At 49.6% G+C, this 27,671-nt stretch overlaps 1 long non-coding RNA gene across 1 annotated transcript; it reads left to right on the top strand.

Moving 5' to 3' along the window:
• Nucleotides 1–27,671, top strand: LOC311580992. The gene is made up of 4 exons (XR_014773625.1): nt 1–64; nt 16,180–16,258; nt 26,239–26,442; nt 26,927–27,671. It is a non-coding gene; the product is annotated as an uncharacterized lncRNA (long non-coding RNA).

Below are 27,671 nucleotides of genomic sequence, written 5' to 3'. Positions count from 1 at the left end.
TCCCATGTCCAAATATGTGTTCCTCCCAGCCATCTTCCATGAGGAACAACACAGTGCATTCTGGGTAAGAGTTCATCTACATCTCACACCATCTTCCTGTTTCCTTCAGAGCATGGCAAGTCCAAGCAGCTGGTTGTAGAATGTCTTGATGTCTTTTTAACGTAGTGTGTGTGTGTGTGTGTGTGTGTGTGTGTGTGTGTGTGTATGCCTGTGTGTGGGGGTGGGGGTGTGTGTGGGGTGTGTGTGTGTGTGTGTGTGTGTGCATGCCTCTGTGTGTGTGTGTGTGCATGCCTGTGTGTGTGTGGGGTGTGTGTGTGTGTGCATGCCTATGTGTGTGTGTGTGTGTGTGCATGCCTGTGTGTGTGTGGGGTGTGTGTGTGTGTGCATGCCTGTGTGGGGGGTGTGTGTGTGTGTGCATGCCTGTGTGTGGGGTGTGTGTGTGTGTGCATGCCTGTGTGTGTGTGTGTGCATGCCTCTGTGTGTGTGTGCATGCTTGTGTGTGGGGTGTGTGTGTGTGCATGCCTGTGTGTGTGTGGGGTGTGTGTGTGTGTGCATGCCTATGTGTGTGTGTGTGTGTGTGCATGCCTGTGTGTGTGTGGGGTGTGTGTGTGTGTGCATGCCTGTGTGTGGGGTGTGTGTGTGTGTGCATGCCTGTGTGTGGGGTGTGTGTGTGTGTGCATGCCTGTGTGTGTGTGTGTGCATGCCTCTGTGTGTGTGTGTGTGTGCATGCCTCTGTGTGTGTGTGTGTGTGCATGCCTCTGTGTGTGTGTGTGTGTGCATGCCTGTGTGTGTGTGGGGTGTGTGTGTGTGTGTGCATGCCTGTGTGGGGTGTGTGTGTGTGTGTGCATGCCTGTGTGTGGGGTGTGTGTGTGTGTGCATGCCTGTGTGTGGGGTGTGTGTGTGTGTGTGCATGCCTGTGTGTGGGGGGGGTGTGGGTGTGCATGCCTGTGTGTGGGGGTGTGGGGGGTATGTGTGTGTGCATGCCTGTGTGTGTGTGGGGAGTGTGTGTGTGCATGCCTGTGTGTGTGTGGGTGTGTGTGTGTGCATACCTCTGTGTGTGTGTGTGTGCATGCCTGTGTGTGTATGTGGGGGGGTGTGCATGCCTGTGTGTGTATGTGTGGGGGGGGTGGGGGGATGTGGGTGTGCATGCCTGTGTGTGTGTGGGTGTGTGGGTGTGGGTGCATACCTCTGTGTGTGTGTGTGTGTGTGTGTGTGTGTGAGTGTGCATGCCTGTGTGTGTATGTGGGGGGGTGTGCATGCCTGTGTGTGTATGTGGGGGGGGTGGGGGGGATGTGGGTGTGCATGCCTGTGTGTGTGTGTGTGTGTGTGTGAGTGTGCATGCCTGTGTGTGTATGTGGGGGGGTATGCATGCCTGTGTGTGTATGTGTGTGTGGGGGGGGTGGGGGGGTGTGGGTGTGCATGCCTCTGTGTGTGTGGGTGTGCATGCCTGTGGGTGTGTGTGTGTGTGTGTGTGCATGCCTGTGTGTGTGGGGAGGGTGTGCATGCCTGTGTGTGTGTGGGGGGTGTGGGTGTGCATGCACGCGCCTGTGGAGGCCAGAAGAGGGTGTTTGATTCCCCAGAGTTAGGATTATAGGTGGTTGTGAGCTTCTCAGTGTTAGTGCTGAGAACGGAACTTGAGTCCCCTACAAGAGCAGTACGCGTTACGAAGCCGAACTCTCTTCAGCCCCTCTCACCATTTTTTAATTTCTTCTTTTGCTCCTGACCTTAACTTTGCTGCTTGGCCTCCACCCTTCCTCTTCCTCCTCTTTTTCTTGACGTATCTGCATCTCCGTTGTGATTATGAAGTAGACACGCTCTTTGGTGATTGCTTCATAGGACAGGCATTTCTACCAGAGAAGAAACTCAGTGTTTTCTCATCTCACCAAAGAACTGTGCCGATGTATGTACCGGCGGGGTTGCAATCAGAAAGTACGAAACAGCCTAGATTAGTGCTCCGAACAGCTTCTATGTGGGTGGGCAAGGCAATTAAAAACTAGACATGCTCAAGTCTTTTAGCAGATGTCTAGGTGGTAAAAACGCTGTCAACACATCCAGGCAGAGCTCTGCCAGCCTTTGTTGGAACAACAGAACTCTCATGTCTGCAAAGGAAACGCCCCTCTTCTCACCAAGCCCACTGTCACACTGAAGAAGCCTGTTAGCAGGGAGCGAGCGGGGAAAGAGCAAAGGCAGCGGGCGCTTCGAGCTAAGTGACAGGCAAGGTGAACCGGCTCGCATCAGGCTTGCGCTGCTGGACGAGGCCCAGTTAGGGTTTTACTGCTGGGAAGAGTCACCATGGCCGTGGCAACTCTTACAAAAGCGAACATCTGATTGGCTCACAGTCCGGAGGTTTAGTCCGTTATTGTCATGGCAGCATGCAGGCTGACTCGGTGCTGGAAAAGTAACCGAGGGTTCTCTAACCGGCTCGGCAAGCAGAGGAGGAGAGTGCCGCTGGGCCTGGCTTGGGCTTCTAAACCCACGAAGCCCGCCCCCCAGTGACACACTTCCTCCTAACAGTGAGCCTACGGCGGCCATTTTCCATCTTCATATATTCGTTGTCGGTTTTTGCGTGTGCTGTGGCTTGCCTATTCGTGTTCTTATGTTATTCATTTTTCCTTTTGTACTGTTGACATTTTCTTATCGCTCTTTCAAAAAGCATTGCAGGCCTGGAGAGGTGGCTCAATGATTAGGCGCACTGGCTGCTCTAACAGAGGACCTGGATTCCGCTGTTTGTAACTCTAGCTCCAGGGGTCCTAAAGCCCTCTTCTGGCTCCACAGGCACAAAGCACACCGGTGGTGTGTAAAACACCATCCACGTAAAAGAAAATATAATACTTAATTCTTTAAACACTCTGTAGATAATACATGCAAAGTGGCAGAGAACTTGCCTAACATGGGAGAAGCCACTAGATCAGCACATCAGCACTGCCAAAGGAAAAAAGAGTAAAAAATGTTATGTAAGCCGGGTGGTGGTGGTGGCGGCGGCGGCGGCGGCGGCAGGGGGGTGGGGGGGGGTGGAGGGGGGGGTGCACGCCTTTAATCCCAGCACTCGGGAGGCAGAGGCAGGTGGATCGCTGTGAGTTTGAGGGCAGCCTGGTCTACAAAGCGAATGCAGGACAGTCAAGGCTACACAGAGGAACCTTGTCTTGAAAAACAAAAAACAACAAAACAAAAAAATTATTATGTAGTCATGCATTGGTTTAGGTGTTGTTTTCCTTGATTTTCTGTCTTTCTCTTCACAAAGTGATTCTGAAAGTGTCCGGAATCTTTAAAAGGCTGAAAATAGTTTAGAAGAAAGAAACAGGAAGCTAGAGGCTCCAGGTATCAGATACTTTCCAACTTCGGGGTGGTGTGACAAATGGGTCTCTGCCAAGTGGTGACTGGGGGTCCAGGCTCTGGATCAGCATGAGGCATCTCCTGAGTCAAGCCGAACTGATGAAGAGAATCACGTGAGCGGGGTTTACGGGCCCAAACCCCGAGACCATCACATAGACTCACGTTTTATTGGCAAGAAGTCAACCAGAAGGCCGTATGTAATTTCAAAGGATACTGAAAAATACAAACGCAAAGAATGTTAGGAGATAAAGGTCATCTCTGTGGCCAGAAGAAGAGGAAATGGGACAAATCGGAATTCCAGTGCTATCCGGACTGCCTCAACCCTTCCTTCTGGTGCCCACGGTCTGTCAATAGCATTGGTGCAGAGGAAAGCTTAAGGACTGGACACGGATCAGATGCGAGCGCCCTGCTGGGCCTGTAACTCTGAGAGTGTTGTGTTACTGTTTTCAGTCTCAGTGGAGCCTACCTAGGCACCCCCACCATGGCTCTCATCCGGAACCCCAGCATGCTCAATGGATAAACAGTTGCTGGAGAGGGGTTGACACTCCTGCTCCTTCACTCCGCAGGGTGGTGCTTAAAGGAACTTTTTAGGCTGCAAGTCCCTATGAAGCAAACTTGGTACCCAGTGGGTCCCCTTGACTGTGAATGCTCAGGCCATTGAATAGCACAAGCAACTCTTGAATCTGTCCCTTCTTCTGTCCCCGCCCCCAGCACCAAGTCTCCACCCCAGAGCCTGTGCGTGCTAGGCGAGTGTTCCACCACCGAGATTCAGGCTAGGCTTTCCTCAAACCTACTGATCACCTGTCTGGGGAGTGGGAAAGTACAGTGGTTAGCCTGTGGTGTAAATCTTGAGTCCACTACTGGATAACCAAGGCCTTCGGTTTTTGAGCAAGTTTTTAATTTCTAGTTCTATGAAAACTGGGGAACGCGGAATCTCAAAAGCTTTGCCACAGCCTCTTGCCTGCGTTCTTTCTCCTTGACACACAGCACTTTGTTGAGGATATTTACCATCCCCATTAAAATGTCAGCTCCATGAAGCAGCTACTTTCATCTGTTTTCGTCCTTGCTGTGTGCCTGGCACCTCTTTGCGTGACCAGCACAAATCATCACTTGGTGAATACTTGTTACGTGATGTGGATACCCTCAAAGCAGCCCCAATGGAGTGAGGAGCACCGTAAGCATTTAGAAAATGTTAATTGCTGCTATTTTTATGAAGTGCTATAGACGATAGTATTGTGTTGAAAATATCAACTCTCAGACTTGGTGGTATATGCCTGTAATCCCAGCACTCAGGAGGGTGAGGACTGTGTGTGGCCGGCCTACGCTACATGGCGTGTGTTAAAGAGAGAGGGGAGGGGTAAAGGCAGAGAAAGAGAGGGGGGATCATGGGAGGGGGGGTCAAAGGTCAGAAGTTTCCCTATGCTTGTGAGCATTTTGGTGTCCGGAGCCAGCCCAGGGTCATTAAAGGCTAAAAGAATCTACTGGCTGAGGCAAAATTCTGAAGCCCCATTCCAAAGCTAAACTTCCTTATTTCAGCCTCTGCATAACTTCCTTATTTCAGCCTCTGCATAACTTCCTCATTTCAGCCTCTGCATAACCTCCTCCTTTCGACCTCTGCAGATGTTGTTTAGCCGGGACTTTCCAAGAGATAGTTAGCTAAAGTAAGATAGGAATTGTTTCAAGATGAATCACAGGATGTTCCCCTGCTGAGATCACCTGGAGACATTCTCAGACCCCCTACTGCTTGGCTCCTGCTTCCACCCCATATAAGCTTTTGCTTTTGATTCAATAAAGAAGACCTTGATAGGAGTTCTACTTGGTCTCGGTCTCCTTCTTTCTCGTCCCATCTTTTCAGGTATGGCTCCCCTCGCGACCCCGTAATTACTGGTCCTGCTGGACGGGACACGTGGCGCCCAACGTGGCCACGAGGTACGAGCCCTCTACCACGACAGAGACCCTTCATGGGAAAGAATTCAGAAACGCCGCGGTCAAGTCTCTCGCCGAGGTCAAAAGTACCTCCGATCGTCTCGGGTGCGGGCCTGCCGATCACAGGATCTCTCCGCACTTTGGTAAGTGTTCATCTCTGTCAATAAGATGGGTTAAAGTCTCTCAAAGGAGGCGTAATTTATTCGCCACCTTAAAATTTTTCTCAGGGAAAGAGGAGTTAGAGTTAAAAAAGCCCTTGTAAGCATTAGCTTTTCTTACAGAGATTCAAACAGTCCTTCAGGACACAGGGAACTCGGGTATTGCTTTATAATTGTCATGTCAAATTTTATGTCTATGTCTGTAAATTTGTTTACTTTTTAAAATACTGTTTCATTTTTCTATGTCTTGATAGAGGGCTAAGCTTTACTCGCTGGCCAATTTTCTAAAACAGTGCAGCACAACATGGCACACACAGCCTATGAGACAGTAAGAGTATTGCCTCTGAGGCAGGAGCAGGCCTGCCCTTTCCAGGGCCTGGACCTAGACACAGTGGCTGCCTGTGGGGCTTGCCTCTTACAGAACAGGCATGGCTGCAAACATGTGACAAGTTGAAAAAGCACGGTCTAAGAAATAGAGTTTATTGCCTAAAACTTAGAATTTTCTTGCTTAATTTTTTTGCTTGTAAGTGACTAACAGTTTTTCAAATTGGTCTAGCAAATAGAGTTAATTCCAAATTCCTTAGCTACAAGGTGTTTATAATTTTCTTGTTTATTTGCTTAATGTTTACCTGAAATATTTCTAAAAATTTTTTAGATTCTCAAATAAGAGATATAAACTAGTTTTGTCCTTGGAAACAAACATTTACAGCTGAGAGTTTCCAGCTTAGATCCAACTAACTAAACAAGTCCAGGGCTAATATTTCCTTGGGCCAGATAATTTTACAGACACTGCTCCTAGTTATCTGTGGGCTTGACTCCTACAGAGCAGAGATGGCTACAGACACGTGGCTATTTGGAGAGGCGGAACTAGGAGGCTGATAGATTTCTAAACTAGGCTAGGGAATGTAGTTAACTACCTAGGACTTAGAATTTTCTTGTTTTCCTGATTAATTTTTGTTTGAGATGTTTAAAAAGTTTTTTACTAAAATTAGAATAAAACAATTAAACAAGTCACGGTGGCACATGCCTTTAATCCCAACACTCGGGAGACAGAGACAAACAGATCTCTGTGACAGGGCATGGTGGTGCATACCTTTAATCCTAATGAAAGACCCCACTTCTAAATGTTGTTTAGTCAAGGCTTGCTATTTTGTAAATGATTCTATTTTGTAAGGCTTGTACAATGGTTAAGGTAGGTCACCTGAAAGGCTCAGTCAGACTGGAAAAATACCACCATGTCACAAGGCTCGCAGACGTCACAAGGTTCATGGTCACCCACCATTTCACAAGGTCTACACAAGCGGTTCTAGAAAACTGCCCTGGGGCCAAGTTATTGGAAAAACAGGATGTATGGTCAGTGAATAGGCTAGCCTAACCATTTCCTGATTCCAAAGCCCTAACCAGAGCTAAATCTAGCCACATTAAGTTAGCCAATCAAGACCCTGTAACTATGCTTCTCGCTTCTGTAACCCCCGCTTCCTGCTTCCCACCCTATAAAAGGGTCTCCTCCCCTTCACTCGGCGCGCCAGTCATCCGATAGACTGTGTCGCCCGGGTACCCGTGTAATCAATAAAGCCTCTTGCGTTTGCAACCGGACTTTTGGTTTCGCTGGTTCTTGGGGAGGGTCTCCCTGACGAAGGACACTCCGTGAGGAGGGTCTTTCATTTGGGGGCTCGTCCGGGATAGAGACCCCCGCCCAGGGACCACCGACCCAAAATCGGGAGGTAAGTTCTCTGCTGCTGGCATTGTGGGTATTGTGTGTCTTGTTTGTCTCCTGGTTGTCCTCCATCTCTGTGCTACTCTGAGACTCAATTGGGTCATTAGTATCTGGTGGAGGCTAGAAGGAGTTGACGAACTCGGACTTCTCCTCCACACCCCTGGGAGACGTCCCATGGGGGTATCCGGGGTCCTTAGGACCCATCTGAGAGGACGATCCGACTCGGCTTGGTTGGGGCTTCGCCCCTGGTCAACGGATACGCTCCTCGTCTGGGAGACGGGGAAACCGGAACCCCAACGCAGTCTCCAATTGGTTTACTTTCATTTTGGTGCCGGCACCGCGCAGCGCGATCTATCTCTTTTGGTTTGTTGTTAATCTTTCTTGTCACTCTGTGTACACTCCCTTTCTCTGCAGACATGGGCCAGACAGTTACCACCCCGCTGACCTTAACCCTTAAACATTTCAGGGAAGTCCGGACCATCGCACACAACCAATCTGTGGAGGTCCGTAAGGACCGATGGCAAACGTTCTGTGCCTCCGAATGGCCAACCTTCAATGTTAACTGGCCACCGGAGGGCTCTTTTAACCTGACTCTCATTTTACAGGTTAAGGCAAAGGTGATGGACCCAGGCCCTCATGGCCACCCTGACCAAGTCCCATACATCATTACTTGGGAGACTCTGGTCCGCGACCCACCCCCTTGGGTTAAGCCTTTCCTTTCCTCGCCACCTAACCACTCCCTCCACCTTACCAGGGCCCTCAGCCCCCGGCGGGTGCTGCACCTCCCGCCGCTCCGGAGGCACCTCCCCAATCCCAAGCAGCAGCTTCCTCCCCTGTGGCGGGCCGCTTGCGGGAACCGCCGGGAACAAACCCCGGACGCCACCTCCCAGGCTTTTCCCTTGCGAGCAGGCAATGGAGGACAAATTCAATATTGGCCTTTCTCTGCCTCAGACCTCTACAACTGGAAAAATAATAACCCTCCTTTTTCTAAGGATCCCACTAGACTTACTTCCTTGATCGAGTCTATTTTAGTGACTCACCAGCCTACCTGGGACGACTGCCAGCAACTCCTGCAGACGCTCCTGACCACCGAGAAATACCAGCGAGTCATTCAAGAGGCACGGAAAAATGTCCCAGGAGAGAACGGGCGGCCAACCCAGCTGCTCAACGAGATTAATAGCGCTTTTCCCTTAAAACGCCCTAAATGGGACTTCAATACGCAGGAGAATACTGGCTGAGACTCACGGGACCCGCCCTGATCTAACCGACCAGCCCCTCCGGAATGCTGACTGCACCTGGTTTACGGACGGCAGCAGTTTCCTGGAAAATGGAGAACGGCGAGCAGGAGCCGCCGTAACAACCACCAAGGATGTAATTTGGTCCAGCCCTCTCCCCCCGGGGACATCAGCCCAGCGTGCCGAGCTGATAGCTCTGACCAAAGCACTGTAGCTGGCCAGCGGTAAACGCCTCAACGTATACACCGACAGCAGGTATGCCTTTGCCACAGCCCATATCCATGAAAAAATTTACCGGAGGAGGGGCCTACTGACCTCGGAGGACAAAGAAATTAAAAATAAGACTGAGATACTGGCCCTGCTAAAAGCCCTACACTTGCCCCGTGAACTCAGCATCATACACTGCCCCGGGCACCAGAAAGGAACTTCCCTGGAGGCAGAGGGAAACAGGATGGCCGATAAAGCCGCTCGCTTGGCAGCACTCTCCGGGAAAAGGGCTCTGCTTAGAAAAAGTGCCCCACTCCCATCAGGCCCTATGCAACAAAACCCTCACGATCTATCCCGGCAAATATTGGCTCACCGGGCCTACTGGGACTCAATGGGCCTGCAACTCGGGACTAACCCCCTGTGTGTCAGCCACAGTGCTTACCCAAACCAGTGACTTCTGTGTTCTGGTCGAAGTCTGGCCCAGGGTTACCTACCATCACCCTAGTTATATATACTCTCATTATAAAGGAATGACCAGACATCCCAGAGAACCTGTCTCCCTCACCCTAGCCTTGTTGTTAGGCGGTCTCACCGTGGGAGGAATAGCTGCAGGAATAGGAACAGGAGCCACCGCCCTAGCTGAAACATACCAGTTCAGACAGCTCCAGCAGGCCATGCACACCGATCTTGTGACATTAGAAGAATCTATATCGGCCCTAGAAAAATCATTAACCTCACTCTCTGAGGTGGTCCTCCAGAACAGGAGAGGACTGGACATTCTGTTCCTTCAAGAAGGTGGACTCTGTGCAGCTCTGAAAGAGGAATGTTGTTTCTATGCGGATCATACTGGGCTAGTCAGAGATAGTATGAGCAAATTAAGAAAAAGACTAAAGCAGAGACAGCGTCTCTTTGAGTCAGGCCAGTCATGGTACGAGAGATGGTTTAATGGGTCCCCCTGGTTTACCACCTTAATCTCCTCCCTGCTGGGACCAATCATTATTATACTCTTGATTCTCCTATTTGGACCCTGCATCCTCAACAGATTGGTCCAATTCATGAAAGATAGGTTATCCATAATCCAAGCGATGGTCCTCACCCAGCAATACCATCGCCTGAAGCAGGAAATGGAAACTGAAATAGAATGAAAGATTCCATTCTAGTTCATAGAAAAAGAGGGGAATGAAAGACCCCACTTCTAAATGTTGTTTAGTCAAGGCTTGCTATTTTGTAAATGATTCTATTTTGTAAGGCTTGTACAATGGTTAAGGTAGGTCACCTGAAAGGCTCAGTCAGACTGGAAAAATACCACCATGTCACAAGGCTCGCAGACGTCACAAGGTTCATGGTCACCCACCATTTCACAAGGTCTACACAAGCGGTTCTAGAAAACTGCCCTGGGGCCAAGTTATTGGAAAAACAGGATGTATGGTCAGTGAATAGGCTAGCCTAACCATTTCCTGATTCCAAAGCCCTAACCAGAGCTAAATCTAGCCACATTAAGTTAGCCAATCAAGACCCTGTAACTATGCTTCTCGCTTCTGTAACCCCCGCTTCCTGCTTCCCACCCTATAAAAGGGTCTCCTCCCCTTCACTCGGCGCGCCAGTCATCCGATAGACTGTGTCGCCCGGGTACCCGTGTAATCAATAAAGCCTCTTGCGTTTGCAACCGGACTTTTGGTTTCGCTGGTTCTTGGGGAGGGTCTCCCTGACGAAGGACACTCCGTGAGGAGGGTCTTTCACTAACACTTGGAGATTAACAGAGACAGAACTCTTAAATTTCAACCTGATCTCCACAGAGTGTGATCTGCTGATAAGCTAAGTTTCTTACAAAGATGTAAGTTTTTAAACTTATATTAGACTTAAGGATTGTTTTTTCACTGTATCCCCTGCACCCCAGGCAGATAAGATCTCTTGGAGAAGTGATGCCCCTGTCTGGGTAGACCAGTGGCCTCTGACACCCCCTAAATTACAGGCTGCCCTAGCTCGTGTTGAGTCTGCCATTAACAACCAAACTATCTCCTTTTTTGACCCTACTAAACTCTTACAATTCATTGTCCTTCCCACCCCTTTTACGCCCACGGGGGTGTTTTGGCAGGGCGCCCCCCTTTATTGGGTACACCTCCCTTCGGAATCGTCTAAGGTTCTTGCCACCTACCCATCTCTGGTGGCCCAGCTCATAAAGGATGGCCGCTTACAATCGAGAAAAACCTTTGGAAAAGACCCGACATTTTGATCCTCCCCTATACCCCAGCTCAGATTAATTGGCTATTTATCAATTCTGATATTTGGGCCATTAATTGCATAGATTTTCAAGGCAAAATCGATAACCATTATCCCCCCGATAGGTTGCTTCAATTCCTTTACAAAATGCCTATTATTTTCCCTAAAAGGACGAAATTGTCCCCTATCTCCCAGGCTAGTTTAGTTTTTACGGATGGGTCTTCTAATGGTATAGCAGCTTATTCCATTGATGGAGTAACCACTCGTGTGTCTTCCCCTTTTCTTTCGGCACAGCTAGTTGAGTTATATGCTATAATACAGGTATTTACAGCCCTCCCAGACCATTCCTTTAACCTATATACCGACAGCGCCTACATTGCCTGTTCGGTCCCCTTGCTAGAAACAGTGCCTCACATAAAACCTACCACTAATGCTGCCCCATTATTTGCGGCATTACAAAGCCTTATCCATCGGCGCACCAAACCCTTTTTTGTTGGACATATTAGGGCTCATTCTGGACTCCCTGGACCTCTTGCCGAGGGAAACCGGTTAGTCGATGCCGCCACCCAGATGGTCGGGTCTATTCAGGTTCAAGATTATCCCTCTGATCTAATTTCCCAAGCCCAACAGGCCCACGAGCTCCACCATCTTAATGCCCACACCCTTAGGTTGCGGTTCAAAATTACCAGAGAACAGGCTAGACAGATAGTTCGTAATTGTAAGAGTTGTTTGACCTTTCTCCCCGAAGCCCACTTCGGGGTCAACCCTCGAGGACTGGTCCCAGGCGAATTGTGGCAGATGGACGTTACCCATGTTGCCTCTTTTGGAAAACAAAAATATGTCCATGTTACCATTGATACGTATAGTGGCTTTCTTTACGCCTCCCTTCAAACAGGAGAGGCCACTAAAAATGTCATCAACCATGTACTGACCTGCCTCTCTGTCATGGGACAGCCTAGAACTATCAAAACAGACAATGGACTTGGATATACCAGCGCCAATTTTAAACAATTTTGTGCCCAAGTAAACATCAAACATATTATTGGCATTCCCTACAACCCGCAGGGACAGGGAAATGTCGAGCGAGCTCACCAAACGCTTAAAAATATGCTGCTGAAATTACAAGGTACAGGGGGAACACTCTTCCCCACATTGGGCAATAACAAAACCCTTCTGTGCCATGCACTTTTTGTCTTAAATTTCCTTACCCCAGACAGAAATCACAGATCAGCAGCGGATCACTTATGGCATGCTACAACCTCTCAGACTTATGCTCAAGCCTTATGGAAAGATCCATTCGCCTCCCGGTGGCAGGGTCCTGACCCTATTCTTATTTGAGGAAAGGGACATTGTTAACTCCTCTTCCTCTATCACTCATCAAACACCGTGGCCTACTTGGAAGTGGACTTATGTATGCTGGCCTTGGGAGCCAGCGAGGCCTGGGGAACCCCCTCCTATTATATGCCCCAAGATAAGCCACTGGATCTTCGGCCTGAGGGTGTCCAAGCAGGATGTGATGGACAAGTGCCCAGGTACTTTTTGGGAGAAAAACCCATTTATGTGTGTCCCGGGGGACACAGAGATCGCTCCCTGGGTCACAAATGCGGCTTCTCTAGTGACTTTTACTGTGCCGCTTGGGGATGTGAGACTACGGGAGATACCTATTGGAAACCTTCATCTTCTTGGGATTATATAACTGTTAAAAGAAAGGATCTCCCAGAGACAGTTGACCCCTCTGGCACACGTGACTGTAGTAATTGGTGCAACCCCCTTGTGATTACCTTCACTGACAAAGGAAAGAAAGCCACATGGGAGAATCGAGGCCTAGAGTGGGGACTTAGGTTATATACAATTGGATATGATCCTGGCCTTACTTTTAAAATTAAACTACTCAAGACCATTCCCAATTCAAAACCGGTGGCCATTGGCCCAAATCAGGTCCTACAGAACCTGCGGTCTGATCCACGCCACCCAACAGCCACTGGTACACCCCATACCACCCTGTTTCAACCCACCGTACCTCCTGGCCCCTCACCTTCTGTTAATATTATCCTGACCATGGTTAATGAATCCTGGTCTGCCCTGCACGCTGTTCGTCCCAACCTTGCAGATGATTGTTGGTTATGTTATCATGCTTCCCCACCCTTTTATGAGGGTGTTGCTATCCATGGCAATCTTACTGCTACTAACGACTCCTCCCTGGTTCGCTGGAACCCAGAGGCCAGGGAAGGCATGACCCTGGCCCAAGTCTCAGGCCTGGGGCTCTGCATCAGGGGACCCAGGATGTGTTTACCCTCCGTTATTTCTCCTCTGTGTAATCAGACCCTTGAGGTCAGTGGTGGCTCCACCTACCTGGTAGCCCCAAATGATACATATTTGGCATGTTCCACTGGCCTAACCCCGTTTATCGTGGTACAGCCTTTCCTACAACAATATGATTACTGTGTGCTTGTTCAGCTACTTCCTCGATTAACAGTTTATTCTACAGATGAATTTCTCAACTTCTGGACTCCTCCGGGTACACCATCCAGAGTCAAACGCGAGCCCATTACAGCCGCAACCATCGCAGTTCTACTGGGGCTCGGGGCTGTCGGGGCCGGGACGGGCATTTCATCTTTAGTGATCTCCAATCAAAACTATCACCAGCTTAGTGCAGCCATAGATAAGGATATTGCTGAAATACAGGTTGCTATGGCAGCTTTAAAGGATTCGCTTTCCTCCCTTGCAGAAGTGGTACTGCAGAATAGGAGAGGGCTAGATTTGCTGTTTTTACAACAAGGGGGATTATGCGCAGCACTCAAAGAAGAATGCTGTTTCTATACCGATAAAACTGGGATCGTAGAAGATAGCATGAGGAAGGTCAGAGAAAGTCTAGAAAATCGCAAGCGGGAGCGAGATAGAGCTGAATCCTGGTATAAAAACTGGTTTTCTGCTTCCCCTCTTCTGACTACCCTCCTCCCTTCGTTGCTGGGACCTCTTATAGGGTTCTTGTTACTAATATCTTTTGGACCGTGGGCTTTCAGAAAGATTACTGACTTTGTCAAACGCCAAGTAGACTCTGCCATACAGGGACCCACCCATGTGGAAGTTCATTACCACAGGCTCGAACCACCTGACCCCGAGGCAGAAGACTGTGCCGTCCTTGATAATGTGGCTAAAAATGGCCTCGACTTCAACAAGCTGAAACCTAAGGGCTTGAGTCGATTGTTCGCTTGAGAGGGTGCGAGGCTAAGCACTGCAGGGAACCATGCCAGACACCTCGGTAGGTTCCTGAGGGGCACGCCTGACTGCATATAGGCTGACGCGCATAAAGGATGTTACTATCCTTTTCCTGTCCTCCGCAAACGCGTCTGGGAGGTTGGGGACATGTGTGACCTGAAAAAATGGCCATGCAGTGACCTCTTAACGCAACGCCCATCTTCAGGAGGGTCAGGCCTCTACTCCCCCCTCTCTCTCTCTCTCTCTGCTTCTATTTAATAAAGAAGGGGCAGATGTCCGGAGCCAGCCCAGGGTCATTAAAGGCTAAAAGAATCTACTGGCTGAGGCAAAATTCTGAAGCCCCATTCCAAAGTTAAACTTCCTTATTTCAGCCTCTGCATAACTTCCTTATTTCAGCCTCTGCATAACTTCCTCATTTCAGCCTCTGCATAACCTCCTCCTTTCGACCTCTGCAGATGTTGTTTAGCCGGGACTTTCCAAGAGATAGTTAGCTAAAGTAAGATAGGAATTGTTTCAAGATGAATCACAGGATGTTCCCCTGCTGAGATCACCTGGAGACATTCTCAGACCCCCTACTGCTTGGCTCCTGCTTCCACCCCATATAAGCTTTTGCTTTTGATTCAATAAAGAAGACCTTGATAGGAGTTCTACTTGGTCTCGGTCTCCTTCTTTCTCGTCCCATCTTTTCAGGTATGGCTCCCCTCGCGACCCCGTAATTACTGGTCCTGCTGGTCGGGACATTTTGGTTTGGAAAAGAGATAAACATAACACAAACAGCAAAAACTATAAATTGTGGTGAGCATCCTAAAAGTTTAGGGTGCTATCAAAGGATACGACAGAAAGATATTTTCAAGGCTTCTTTGAGAGGAAAATGTTTAATCTAAGATCTGAACAGCAGTGAGTCAGGCGTGGAATGACAGCGTTCCAGGCAGGGGGAGGGGGTAATGTGTGACAGTAAGGTACATGGAGTTTCTGAGATCTGAAGGAAAAGCAGAAAGTGAGGGTGCAGGAGCAGGAGCTCAGCTGGAGGGTGCAAAACCTCCTCGTCCCAGATGGGCCCAGTCTGCTCAATGGTGGGTCCTGTGGGTCCATAACCCACCCATCCCTTAGAATTGGTGACATTTCTTTCTGAAGATTTTTGAGCCACCTGTAGCTAAGAAATTGTGGCAAGTGCAGTGTCCGAAAAATAGTAGACTCGACATGGTGGGTGTGGGTCTGACGGAATAGCTTGAGGGAATATGGATTTCCTGGTCTCCAGGCCCTGAGAGGGAGGTGACTGAGGAGACAGAAGTGATGGGGAACCCTGTTCCTCCGATATTCTTTTTGAATTTGTCTGTCTGGAACCCAAATGTCTTAAATATGTCTTCTGGGTGTTTGTTTCTTGTTTTGTTTGTTTGTGAGGTTTTTGTTTTTGTTTTTGTTTTGTTTTCTGAGACAGGGTTTCTCTGTGTAACAATCCTGTCTGTCCTGGAACTCTCTTTGTAAACCAGGTTGGCCTCACCTCAAACTCACAGCAATCTGCTTGCCTCTGCCTCCTGAGTGCTGGGATTAAAAGTGTACTCTAAGCTGAGCGTGGTGGCGCACGCCTTTAATCCCAGCACTCGGGAGGCAGAGGCAGGCGGATCGCTGTGAGTTCGAGGCCAGCCTGGTCTACAAAGCAAGTCCAGGACAGCCAAGGCTGCACAGAGAAACTCTGTCTCAAAAAACAAAACAAAAAAAAAGTGTACTCTACCATGCCTTGTAGGAACCAGGCCCGACTGGGCTGCCTGCCTGTCTTGCTGTTTCATGTCCTGTTTCTAGCAGCTTCCATGTCTGTGTTTATCTTGGTTAGCTAGTCATGTTTACTGCTCTGAGAACGCACCCCTCCCTTCCTCGAGACTTGTCCTCCTGTGTGTGATTACCTCTTGAGGGATTTCACCTGGGAGGAGGATTCCTATTTGGCTGCCTATAAGAAGGCTCTTTGGAACTCTGAAGGGGACAAGAATAATAAACTGCTGCCGCTGTGGCACATGAGTTAAATCCGCAGTCCCTCGCCCTCGACTTGGTACTGCCTTGGCGCGGGTGCCACAATGCCTGGTTCCCTAAATGTCTTAAGTATGTTTCTGGGTGGATTTTTGTTGTTGTTGTTATTGTTATTGTTGAGGCAGTGTTTCATGTATTCCAGCCTGGACTCAAACTGGCCATGACACAAATATGACCTTGAATTTCCGATCTTCTACCTCCGCCTCCCAAGTGGATTACAGGTGTGTACTTACCATGTTATTGGTTTTTTTGTTTTGTTTGTTTTTTTGTATGTCTGCTTGTTCCGGCACTTGTGGTCTTGCTGCCAAGGAGTGACTGCCCACCCCAAATCTGGCCAATCCTTGGTGAGAGCAAAGGGCTTCTCCGGCATACTTTTTCTATACAAACCCACTAGTACAGAGTCCTGGCTTTATCTCCGACACCTTATGCAAATCCTTATGCAGAGCCGTGTACCAGGTAAGAAGAAACACTCACATACACACCCCAAAGCCCACCAGTGTTTCTGAAACTGATGACCTTGTGTTGTCCACCGTCCTGCTGGCTGTCCTAGAGGCCCCTCTCATGGCGCTGGCCACAGACTTCAGTGCTTGGTTTTGACTCAAGACTTACCCTTCTTTCCTTTCTTTCTTTTTCCTTTCTTTCTTCCTTTCTTTGTTTCTTTGTTTCTTTCTTTCTTTCTTTCTTTCTTTCTTAACTTTTTATTGATTCTTTGTGAGTTTCACATCATGCACCCCAGCCTTGCTCATCTCTCTGTCCCCCTCATATCCACTCTTTGTTTTTGCAACTACCCCCCCTCCGCCAAAATAAAAAAACACAAACAAAAACCAAAGCATAGAAGACATCTCATCATGGAAGCTGTAGTGTGTCACAATGTGTCACACAGTACACCCTCTGTTCCCAAATCTTCATTTGCAGATGTTCATTGCAATGAGTCATTGGTCTGGTTTGAGGCCTCTGGCTTCTGTGACATCATCAATATTGGTTCCTCATCAGGACTCCTCCTGGTTATCCTGTTGTTGGCCTGTGTCATGGAGATCCTGCAGGTTTGGATCAGCAAGACTGGCCCCTTCACACACCCCAACCATTCACAGATGATATCCATTTCAGGGTGGGCCAACTCAGAGCTCTGGTTCTGGGCCTGGCTGGTAGCTGAGCTGGTCAGTGGGCCTTACCCACACCACCCGGGTGAGATTTCCAGCCCTGCTCCAGTGAGGCTACCCAATCTGGCCATATCTTCAGGGCTGGCTCACCTGCACCCATGTCTTCAGGGCCGGCTCCACTGTGTTGCCCGGATGAGCCGCAGGGCCGGCCCTTTCAAGTGCTGCAGCTAGCGAGGGGCAGAGCTAGCTTTCCCAGGCTCATGACCCTGTGGTCAGCTTTCCTGACTTTGGGGAGGTAGTGAGGAAGTCAGGGTGTGTGTGTGTGTGTGACTTCTGCATACTACCCCATGACAGACAAATGGCTGGATCAGCCTAACCCTAACCCTACGGGCCAGCTCACCCAAACCCCACACTAGGGCCAGCTCCACTGTGCTACCTGGGCATGGTACAGGGCCCTGCTCTCCTGAGCCACATGCCTGTGAGAGATGATTGGGCCAGCTCCACAGAGCCAGTGAGGGGCGGGGCCGGCTCTGCACAGCCCTGGACATCCACGTGGTCCCCAGCAGTTGTCTGGACCAGGGACATCCCCATCGTCTCTAGTGGTAATATGTGACTGGAGGATTTTCTAACTCAGAAGTTAGGTGGTCTGATGAGGGCTCATGCAGGCGTCATCTGAGAGGAATATGGTTTCCTGGGCTGTGAAGGCCAGGAGTCTGCCACTGTTCTGAATAGGACTGGGCCAAGTAAGTGAAAAAACTGGAGTTATCAGCTCCTCTTCCTCTGAAGGACCGTAGTTCTGTTGCATGCAGGCATTTGTGCGCGTGCGTGGTACTGTGCTTGTGTACGGGAGCCTGATTACTAGCGGTTTCATTGACCTCGCCATTGGTCCTTAGCATATCCCCCCCACACACACACACACATTCCATTTTCTTGCAAGCCCTCCTCACACAAAAATATTTTGTGAAGTGCACTCCCACACATGCACTGCTCCCTGGGCATTGCATTCCTGCCACTTAGCTTGTCCCCAGGTCTCCTCCCTGGCATTGAAACTGAGGCAGAGTAAAATGGGGACTGGGGAGGAGGGGAAGGACTGGGGGATGGGGGAGGGGTGGGGGGATGGGGGAGGGGTGGGGGGATGAGGGAGGTGGGGACAATGAAGCCCACAGGCCGCCAGGCCACAGCAGGCAGCTCTATGCGGGAGGCCCCGCCCTATATTGCCAGTCTCACCCGGCTCAGGAAAGAGGCTGGAGAGGGTCCGCCTCCCTGTCAGGGAGAGATGCGCTGCTGACCTTGGCACCATGAAGGAGCCAGATAGTTTCTGCTGAGAGAGCCTGTCTGCCTGCGAAGCCCTCTGAGTGTCTGGTGTGTGGGTGGCAGTTGGCATGAAGAGACCCTAATTGAAGAGAACCCTGGGGCCTCCAAATCAGTGAACTTATTTCTCCGGTGCTTGGAGCAGCTGGCAGGGAAAGTGCTTGTGGCTGCTCTGGGAAGCAGGTGATGCTCTTCCTCCCACAGAAGTTGCTTCAATGGGGGCTGTTCAGGTCCAGAAAATTGCTCTCAGGAGGAGCAAGAGAAGTGACATTAGCAACCCAGCTCTTTCAGCTGCGGGGCTAATGAGACAACATGGGAAACCATCCGTCCAACTCTCAGGAAAGTGGTCTTAGCTGGAAACTTAGTGGAGCCTGAATCATGCCCCTGGGAGTATGTTGAGTCCCCCGAGGATATTTCTGGGGTGAGAAAACTGTTACGAATCTTGTTTTGGGGGTGGTCACTTAATCATCCTGTCACCTGTCAAAGCTCACAAAGCTGCTACTTCAAAGGGTCAGTTTTTGCTGTACATAAGAACTCTGGCCTTGGTTCTGGGTTTTCAGTGTTTTGCTAAGCATCCAGGCTACCCTGAAACTCAATATATAGCCTGGAATGACTTGAAACTCTTCCTACCTCAGTCTCCTGAGCTTTGAGGTTGCTCTTGTGACCCACTATGCCTAGCAAGTATTCCTAGTTTTAAACACACACACACACACACACACACACTCACACACACACACACACACACACACACACACCACAAACTCAGTGTCCTTGTGTTTTTAAGGAGGAATAGTTCATTTTGGCTAACACTTTGGGTGAGTGAATACCATCTGTCAGACAAGGAGAGCATGGCACAGGATAGGCTCCCAGCTATGGCAGCAGGAGCTTGCTCCCCTCTGGGTGAATTACAGAGACAGAACAGGATGTAGGGAAATGCTAAAAAGCCTCACACACACACACCCCAGCACCACAACATCGTCCATTTCCTTCAGCTAAGCCCATCTCCTAATGGTCCTACCCGAAGCAGCAGCACCAGCTGGGAACAGAGAGTCTGCCGGGAACATTTCACATCCAAACCACAAGACTACACTCCTGGCCCATAAACTCGTGACCATCTGATAATGCAAAAATACTTTCAGTCCAACTTTAAAAGTTGCCTGTACACGAACAATTCCAATGCTGTCCAAGAGTCCAAACTCCCTTCTTAGACTCAAGACAAATTCTTAGCTGTGAGCCTTTGTAAAACAAAACAAGCAAACACAGATTATGTACATCTAGGATACAATGGCACAGAATAAACAATCCCATTCTAAAAGGGAGGGATGGGGGGGACGGGAGGGGAGGAAAGATCAGGCCAGACAAGACTGAAACCAACAAGGTGAACCCTAAACCAAGCGTGGCGGGGTGTGGTGCTGTGCCCCAGCCTGCAGGGTTCGACTAAAACTCAGGAGGAGATTCATCTGTTGGAATGCAAGACACAAATAAGGAGAGCAAGTCTGAAGTATTGATCAAGCTCTCAAACTTTATTAGTCAGTCAGCAGCATTTATAAGTCAGAAGGCAGGGAAACATATTGCTATAGCAACCCAGCTGCATGCTTTTCTCACAACACAGGGAATTCCAGGCAGGGTCATAACGTCCTGCCACACAGGGTTTCTGGCTCCATCTTTGTCTAGTCTAACTGCTAAACCACAACAGGGTTGCTCCATCTCTATCTGTCTTTAGTCTAACTGCCGACCCACAACAGGGTCAGCTACTTTCTGGTGAAAGACAAGCCCAGGGGAAAAACAGAAACTTAACGGTGCAGGCTCTGACAAGATGGCTAAACATTGGCCATGTGGCCTATTGTCCCCAACAGTGCTGCAACCTTTGATCCCAGGGCTTAGGAGGCAGAGACAGGCAGATTTTTTACAAGACCAACCTTGTCTACAAAGCAAGTCCAAGACAGCCAGGGCTACACAGAGAAACCCTGTCTCAAAAACAATAGCAGTGACAAACAAAAACCTTTAGCAAGGAATGCCTTTAATCCTCAGGGAGGCAGAGGCAGCTGTGAGTTGGGGGCGGGGGCAGCCTGGTCTATACAGTTGAGTACAGGACAGCCAAGGCTACACCACAGAGAAACCCTGTGGTGTTTGAAAAGCCAAACCAAAAAAACCCAAAAGACAGACCTAAACTAAGAGGGTTCGTGTCCAGCTTGGGGGGCTCTTATGGTTATTGAATGAAAAGAGACATAAAGAGGAGGGCAAGGCTGCCCCTGGGCGTGGTGGAGGAGAAGGCCGTTGTAGGAGAGAGCATAGACAGAGGCGGGGACATCTGGGAGAGTCCAAGGTGAAGATGACCGAGTGAGGAGAGTGGAGGTGGAGACCAGGAGACCGGAAGGGTGAAGGGGGAAAAAAGTGGGAGGGCTGCACAGCCAGAATGACCTGATTGTGTGTAGGGAAGAAGGCCCGCCCAGCTCCCGGGCCGGAGAGGTCGGGGTGGGGGTGGGGGTGGGGCTGATGGAGGCTGAAGACCCTGGCAGCCAGCTCTGCTTTGATATGCACCTCAGTAAGCCATTTCCCCAGGGTTTGAGGCCTAACAGTTTTGACGTGATTTCTACTCCACTGGGCTCTGGCACCCTGGCCCCTCATATTCAGCTGCTTATGCGTGGGTGGCCGTGTTCATGGGCTGGCTCACTCCACCCCACGTTCCTGACATTCTAGTATCCTGGAGTCTCCATTGCAGCATGATAGCTCCACGCACAGCTTACTCAGGGACTCCCCGCGGGGAATCTTAGCCGCTGTATGCAGATGGCGTCAGTAGCTTTCAGGAGACTCAGTGCAAACCTCTATCACCTCAGAATTGTTGTATTTTGCATGTATGAAAAGCTAGCACCATGTACGCAGCCTGCCCCCCCTTGGACAACAGCTGCTGCATCCGCTGTGTCCCTTCAAGGATTAACCTAGTTTAAAACACCAACAAAACAAAACAAAAACTTCCCTTAGAGCCCTGCTCTGGAAGGATCCTCAGGAGGCTCTTTACTCAAGTACCCTCTTTGCAAATTAAAAAAAAAAATCCACAAGAGTCAGCGTCACACAGGTTGTCAGATGCCCTGCCTACCATCCTCTGTATAGCACCCACCCTACCTGCAACTTTAACCCTGTTGCTATTTCTTCCCTCATCAAACTGCACAGTTTTTGGTACTGTCCTGCTCTCCCTCACTGTAAATCTGAAGGAGAGCAGTGGCCAGTAGCCAAGCCACGGCCTGAACGCTGTCCTCGCTCAGAATTTCCTTCACCAAACAACTTATTCCATTACTTTTGAATGAGCCCCACTCAGAATTTCAGGACGGAGACAGCATCATGACCGAGCCTTTGACTGGACGTAACTCCAGTGACCTCTAACTAAATCCCTGCCCCCGTCCTTTCTGAAACCTTACAAACCCAGCCTCCACTGCACACACATCAGCACGCTGGTCTTCCAAGCTTCCACCAGAACAGCGCATTGATAGTTTTGCCTGTATTCTCTGGGGGCTTCTCTAGTCCACAGCTCTGAACCCTTCCATGTCTTCCCCACACCAGCTCTGAAGGCCGGTAAGCCGTATGGTCAGAGAGAAGACACTAGAGTAAGGAGGCACCCGCCACGCAGAAGAACCTTGAGCCTTCCTCTCCCGCATGATCTGTCCTGGCATCAGTCCTGAATGGTTCTATTTCCTGTGTTGATGGTGAGGCACAGGGGGAGAACTGAGAGGTGCAGCAGGGGCCATGTTTTGAAGCGTTCCAGACTAGTTTTGGTTAGAGGATTTTTTTTTGTAAAAAGGAATCTCTTCTTGAATGTCGGCCAAATAGACAGAGTACCATGAAAAGCTACAGTGCAGACGATGTCCCTCTGCCTCCATTAAATCGCTCTGCCCTTGGCAGCCCCATCCATCCATCTGGTGCCGTGATTCCCAGCAGAGGCGGCAGGTCCAGGCTGTTTATGGCTCATGGCAAGGCTTCCTGCTCAGCTCCACCAGTGGGGACTGAAACCAGAAACCCATCCTTCAGGGTTTTGGCTTTTTTTGTTTTTTTCCCCTGAGACAGGGTTTCTCTGTGTAGCCCTGGCTGTCCTGGGCTCGCTTTGTAGACCAGGCTGGCCTTGAACTCACAGCGATCCCCCTGCCTCTGCCTCCTGAGTGCTGGGATTACATCCTTCAGTTTTAAAGCTTACAGATTCAGTCAAGGTGTCTTCCTGCCTTCTGGTGGTATCTGCCACACCCAGGTGTTCTTACTGTAGCTTCACCTCCGCAGTTTTTGCCTCCATCAGCACAACTCATCTCCTTTGTGTCTGTGGCTCCGTGTGCTCACATGGCCTTGTACAGAGACCGGGTTTAGGCTTAGAGCCCATGCTAGTGCACGTTGCTTCATCTCAGCTAATTACATATATGAAAACCCATTTCCACGTAAGACCCCAGTGGCTCTGAAATGGAGGGCTACCACCACGCTATCCAGCATAACATAGTGTGTTCGTTAGCCTCATGCTAACCTGATACAAGTTAGAGTCATCTGGGAAGAGAGATCATCAGTTAGAAAATGCTCCTATCAGACTAACTGGCACTGGAATATGAGGCCGGAGTCAGAGGTCAAGTTCAGTTGACTCATCTTCTCTGAGACAGGCTGTGGGCAGCCCTGCTCTCTGAGATGGAAGGCGCCTGCAGCCCCAAACCTAATAGAATCAAGTGCTGGTGCTGGCTGCATTCAAATTACTCCTCTACTCTGCAAGAAATTGCTGCCCAGGAGGATGGGTTAGCAGATAACTTTATTATTGTTTCATGAATTGGATTTACTTTCTATTCACCCATTCATTCATTTACTTGTGTGTGCACCCATGTGTATGCGTGCGATTTTTGGGGAGGCCAGATTGCTACACTATTTTTTTGAAACAAGGTCTGACATTGAAACTGAAGCTCGCCCATTCAGTTGGGCTGGCTGGCCAGGGCGTTCCAGGGAGCTTGGTGTCTGTCCCTCCAGCCCTGAGACAGCAGACGTGTACAATAATGCTGGGCTTTTCACTTGGGTACCAAACCCAGGTCCTCATGTTTGTACAGCAAACGTTTCGCTGACTGAGCCATCTCTCAAGCTTCTATCTGAACTTTTACTATCTGTCTCACCTAGATTTATTAAAGGACTATTGCCCTTAGGGCTCACTTACACCCACCTTGTCCCCTAATCTTTAGCTATTATTCCAAGAGGTTAGCCTGTCTCCTGTCAGCTCCCCCCAAACCCCAACTGAAGACTCAACTTAAACTGACTCACGCATCCTGATTGTAATATGTATGGTGCCAGGCTGAGTGTCACCCTCCTTTGTTGCTGAAAGAAAGAAATTCAATTCTGCTGGCTGTGTAGGTATCTGTCATAGTTAGGGTTTCTATTGCTGTGATGAAACCTCATGACCGAACACAAGTTGGGGAGGAAAGAGTTTATGTGGCTTATACACCACTTCCACACCACTGTTCATCGCCAACAGGAGTCAGGACAGGAACTCAAGCAGGACAGGAACCTGGAGGCAGGAGCTGATGCAGAGGCTGTGGAGGATGCTGCTCACTGGCTTGCTCCCCATGGCTTGCTCCGCCTACCTTCTTACAGAACTCAGGACCACCAGCCCAGAGATGGCCCCACCCACGATAGGCTGGTTTCCCCTATTGATCACTAATTGAGAACATGTCTCCCAGCTGGATCTCATGGAGGCAGTTCCTCACCCGAGGCTCCTTCCTCTCTGTTGACTCTACTCTGTGTCAAGCTGATGCACAAAACCAGCCAGTACAGTCTCTGTTTCCTTTTAAAGATTTTCTTAAATTTTTACTTACATGTTCCCTAAGTTTTCCTGTGTGAGTTTATGTGCACCATGTGCATGCAGAAGCCATGGAGGCTGCCAGATCCTCTGGAGCTGGACTTACAGGTAGCTGTGACCTACTATGTGGGTTCTAGAGACCAAACTGGCCCCCCCCCCCCCGCAAGACAAGTACCTGCTCTCAGCCAGGGAGGCATGCTTCATGCTTTTCTCTGTCTTGCAGACAATTAGCAGTTGATACTTTTATGGATGTCAGTCTCCTAGATATTATATTTTCATTTTGTGTATTTGCAGAAATGTAATTATGTGCTCTCTAATCTATGCTTTATAAAGTCTACAGAGTGAGAATGATAGTTCATACTTTGCCAACGCTGCAGGTATGTGGGTTCCCATGAGGGTATGCACTCTGACATTTCCCTCTGCAGGAAAGGAAAAGCCGCCCTCTGGGGAGAAGCCACATCTCTCCAATACAATGTATCTACAAAATAACACTGCAGACGTCTAAGCCTTGGGGACAGGGTTACCAGTTGGATATTTTTGTACCTCTACTCTCAAACAGAAGCTTTTGAATGAAATAACAGAAGTTAATGAGATAAAATTGGCCACTTATTGAGAAATTCTGGGCCCTCCACCAAGAGTTCCTTTGTTAATTAGAAACTGACAAACCTCCAACCTCCCCTGGGCTCGGCGCTGAGCTGGGCGGCAGTGCTGGTGGGGGCGAAGAGCCGCAGTGCTGGGCGGACGCTCTTGTCTCCCTCCAGCCCACTTTCATTGCCTTAGCTTGTCCCCACCATCTCGGAGCTACCTACGCAACTTGACAAGAAACTGATATTTAATTGTGTGTACCAATAGAAAGCTTAGGAAGTAAATCTAAACTGATTGTAGGTATCTCCGATAGACGTTTGGAAGCTGTGCGGATTCCTTCACATGTAGGATGAGTGTATCTAATGTGGCTCGCAGTCCTAAGGGCGGGACCTGGGTGGGCCCGTTAGCACACTAAGCATCACGTCTCGGTGAGACCGGAGGGAACAGGACACCAGAGTCTGTATTTAGATTCTGTAATGGCCCCCTTCCCCCGGTGCCTGTTAGCCCTGGATCTGTGTTAGACTGAGCTCGTGGCGTGACCGCTGCCCTGGCTGTTGGGCGGGCCTCTGGTCTGTGTTAGTCTGGAATGGCTTCCCAGTCTGCTTGAGAGAAGAGGAACACTTTCTTCTGAGAATGCTTTGGATTTCCCAGGAGTCCTTTGCTCATGGTGTCACTTAATTTGCTTCTTTTTCACGTACAGCAGACTCAAGTCGTGCATTTCTCTTTAATCCTCCATTTTCTTGTTGGCATGTGGGATATTGTGTCTGTTTGAGAAGAGTAATCCCAGGCCCTACGCTGGGAAGTGATCTCAGATGTACCTACTGAGGGGACACAGAGGACCATGCTTGTTAGAAGTGGGAGTCACAGTGTCCTTCCTGCCCTTGCCCCTGGTGATCCCTTACCCCCGCCAGCCCCGCTCATGACCACAGAGACACTGGAATCAGCTGCGAGGCTGAAGCTCAGCGCCCTCACCAGCCCTGGGCTCTCACCTCTCACAGCATTTCCTCCTCTTCCTGTTGCTCCTAATGGACCTGCCGAGCTCTGTCCCTTGGTTTCCGTCGGCTGAGCGATGACGTCATGCTGTTCAGAGCCCCCTCTAGTCTGTAGATGCCCACCCACCCTGACCAGCGCCACGGTCAGTGCCAGACGCTTGCCTGGGAGGTTGGTGCCCCCAGATCAGCTGATGAAGAGCTAACAGAAGGCCAGCCCAGGACCAAAGCCTGGCGGGTGGGGCCACTGTGGGCAGGCCCGCAATTTGGTGTTGATTCTTTAAAAATTTTGAAATGGGAAATAGAGAGGAATTTTCTTTAAAAGAGTAAGAAAATCACCAAGCACTTTCACCTTGTGTTCTGAGAGTGGCTTCCCTGAGGTTTTTCTGATTTTTTTTTTCCTGTGACAGTCACTGCCAACCTGCCTGTGCCCTCCAGTGAGCTTGTAGCACCTGGTGCATCATCTGGCACATCGACATTTCTGGGATGGATTGCCAACTCTCCTGCAAAGGGCTGCACTAGTCACAAGGCTCTGAGGGACGAACAAGAAGAGTAAACACTGCTGCCCTCAGGCCCTTTAGACCCCAACTGTGATGACTCCCGATGGCTTGTGGGTAATTCCAGGGGCTTCTGCTTTGCTTCTCTCTGGCTGTCCTGGAATGCTCATCTCTGCATCCTAAGCTATGTCATTCATCTCTTGTCATAGGTTAACATTAAAGTTCAACAATTCTGCTCTGAGGGAGAGGGGGAGGAGCTGGATGGGGTGGGGGCGGGGATCCAAATGTGGTCTGGACATCCAGGAAGAGGAGGGAATGAGATTTGAAACAGGAGCCATGGGCCAGATCTGCCTGCATTTAAATTTTAAATTTAAAATTAGGTACTTACATAAAAATAAATAGATAAATAAATAAAAAAAACAGAGTGTTTGCCGTGGAAGTGTGTGGACCCCAGTTCAGTCTCCGGAACCCATGTAAAATGTTGAGTGCGGTGAACACTTAACTCTAGCACTGGGGAGCAGAGATGGGTGGATCTCTGGGGCTTTGGGCCAGACAGGAAAATGAGAAACTCTGCATCTTCATTTTTTTCCCCTGTTGCTAGAATAAAACACCACAACAAAAGCAACTAAAAGGAGAAAGGATCTGCTGTAGCTCACAGCGCAAAGACAGAAACCATCTCAGCAGGGACGCCAGGCGGCAGGAGGGTGAAGCAGCCGCCACACAGAACCCACAGCCCCAGGGAATGGTTCCCCACACAGTGGGCAGGTCTCCCACCTCAGCTAACCTGACCAAGATAAATCCCCACAGCCATGCCCACTTTCTTAAGTGAGTCTAGATTTCATCAAGTTCACAATTAAGATTAACCATTGAGGTAGAACAGTAGAACAGACTAATTACTAGATATTGATTTGTTGATTTTACTCAGCAATTTACTTAAAGCACTGTTTGCACTCTGGGTTTACCAGGTACTGACTTCGCTTGCTGCCTCACACAGAATGACCTGGGGAACTGGCTGGGACAACGGGCCGCTGCCCTCAACAGTTTACTGACTGCCAGCATGCTACTGAAAAGTCCCACTTGCTTTCCCGCCCACCCATGGATAAAAGGACCCCGGGTGGAAGCCTTTCAGGGGCTGCCCTGGCCTTGGTCCACCCACTAGTGACACTGCCTCTCTTCCACTCCATTTGGTGTCAGAGTGGTTATTCCAGAAAGATCCCCACCACACCATCCCTGCCTTAGCTCACTAGTTGAGAGTACACACTGCTCTGGTGCCAGCATCTACACCAGGAGGTTCGCGATTGCCTGGAATTCCAGTTCCGGGTGATCTGATGCCGCTGTCCTCTTCA

This window comes from Acomys minous (genome assembly GCF_964271855.1).
Source record: "Acomys minous genome assembly, chromosome: 13".
Classification (NCBI taxonomy): Eukaryota; Metazoa; Chordata; class Mammalia; order Rodentia; family Muridae; genus Acomys; species Acomys minous.
This window is presented reverse-complemented; position numbering and strand designations above follow the sequence as displayed.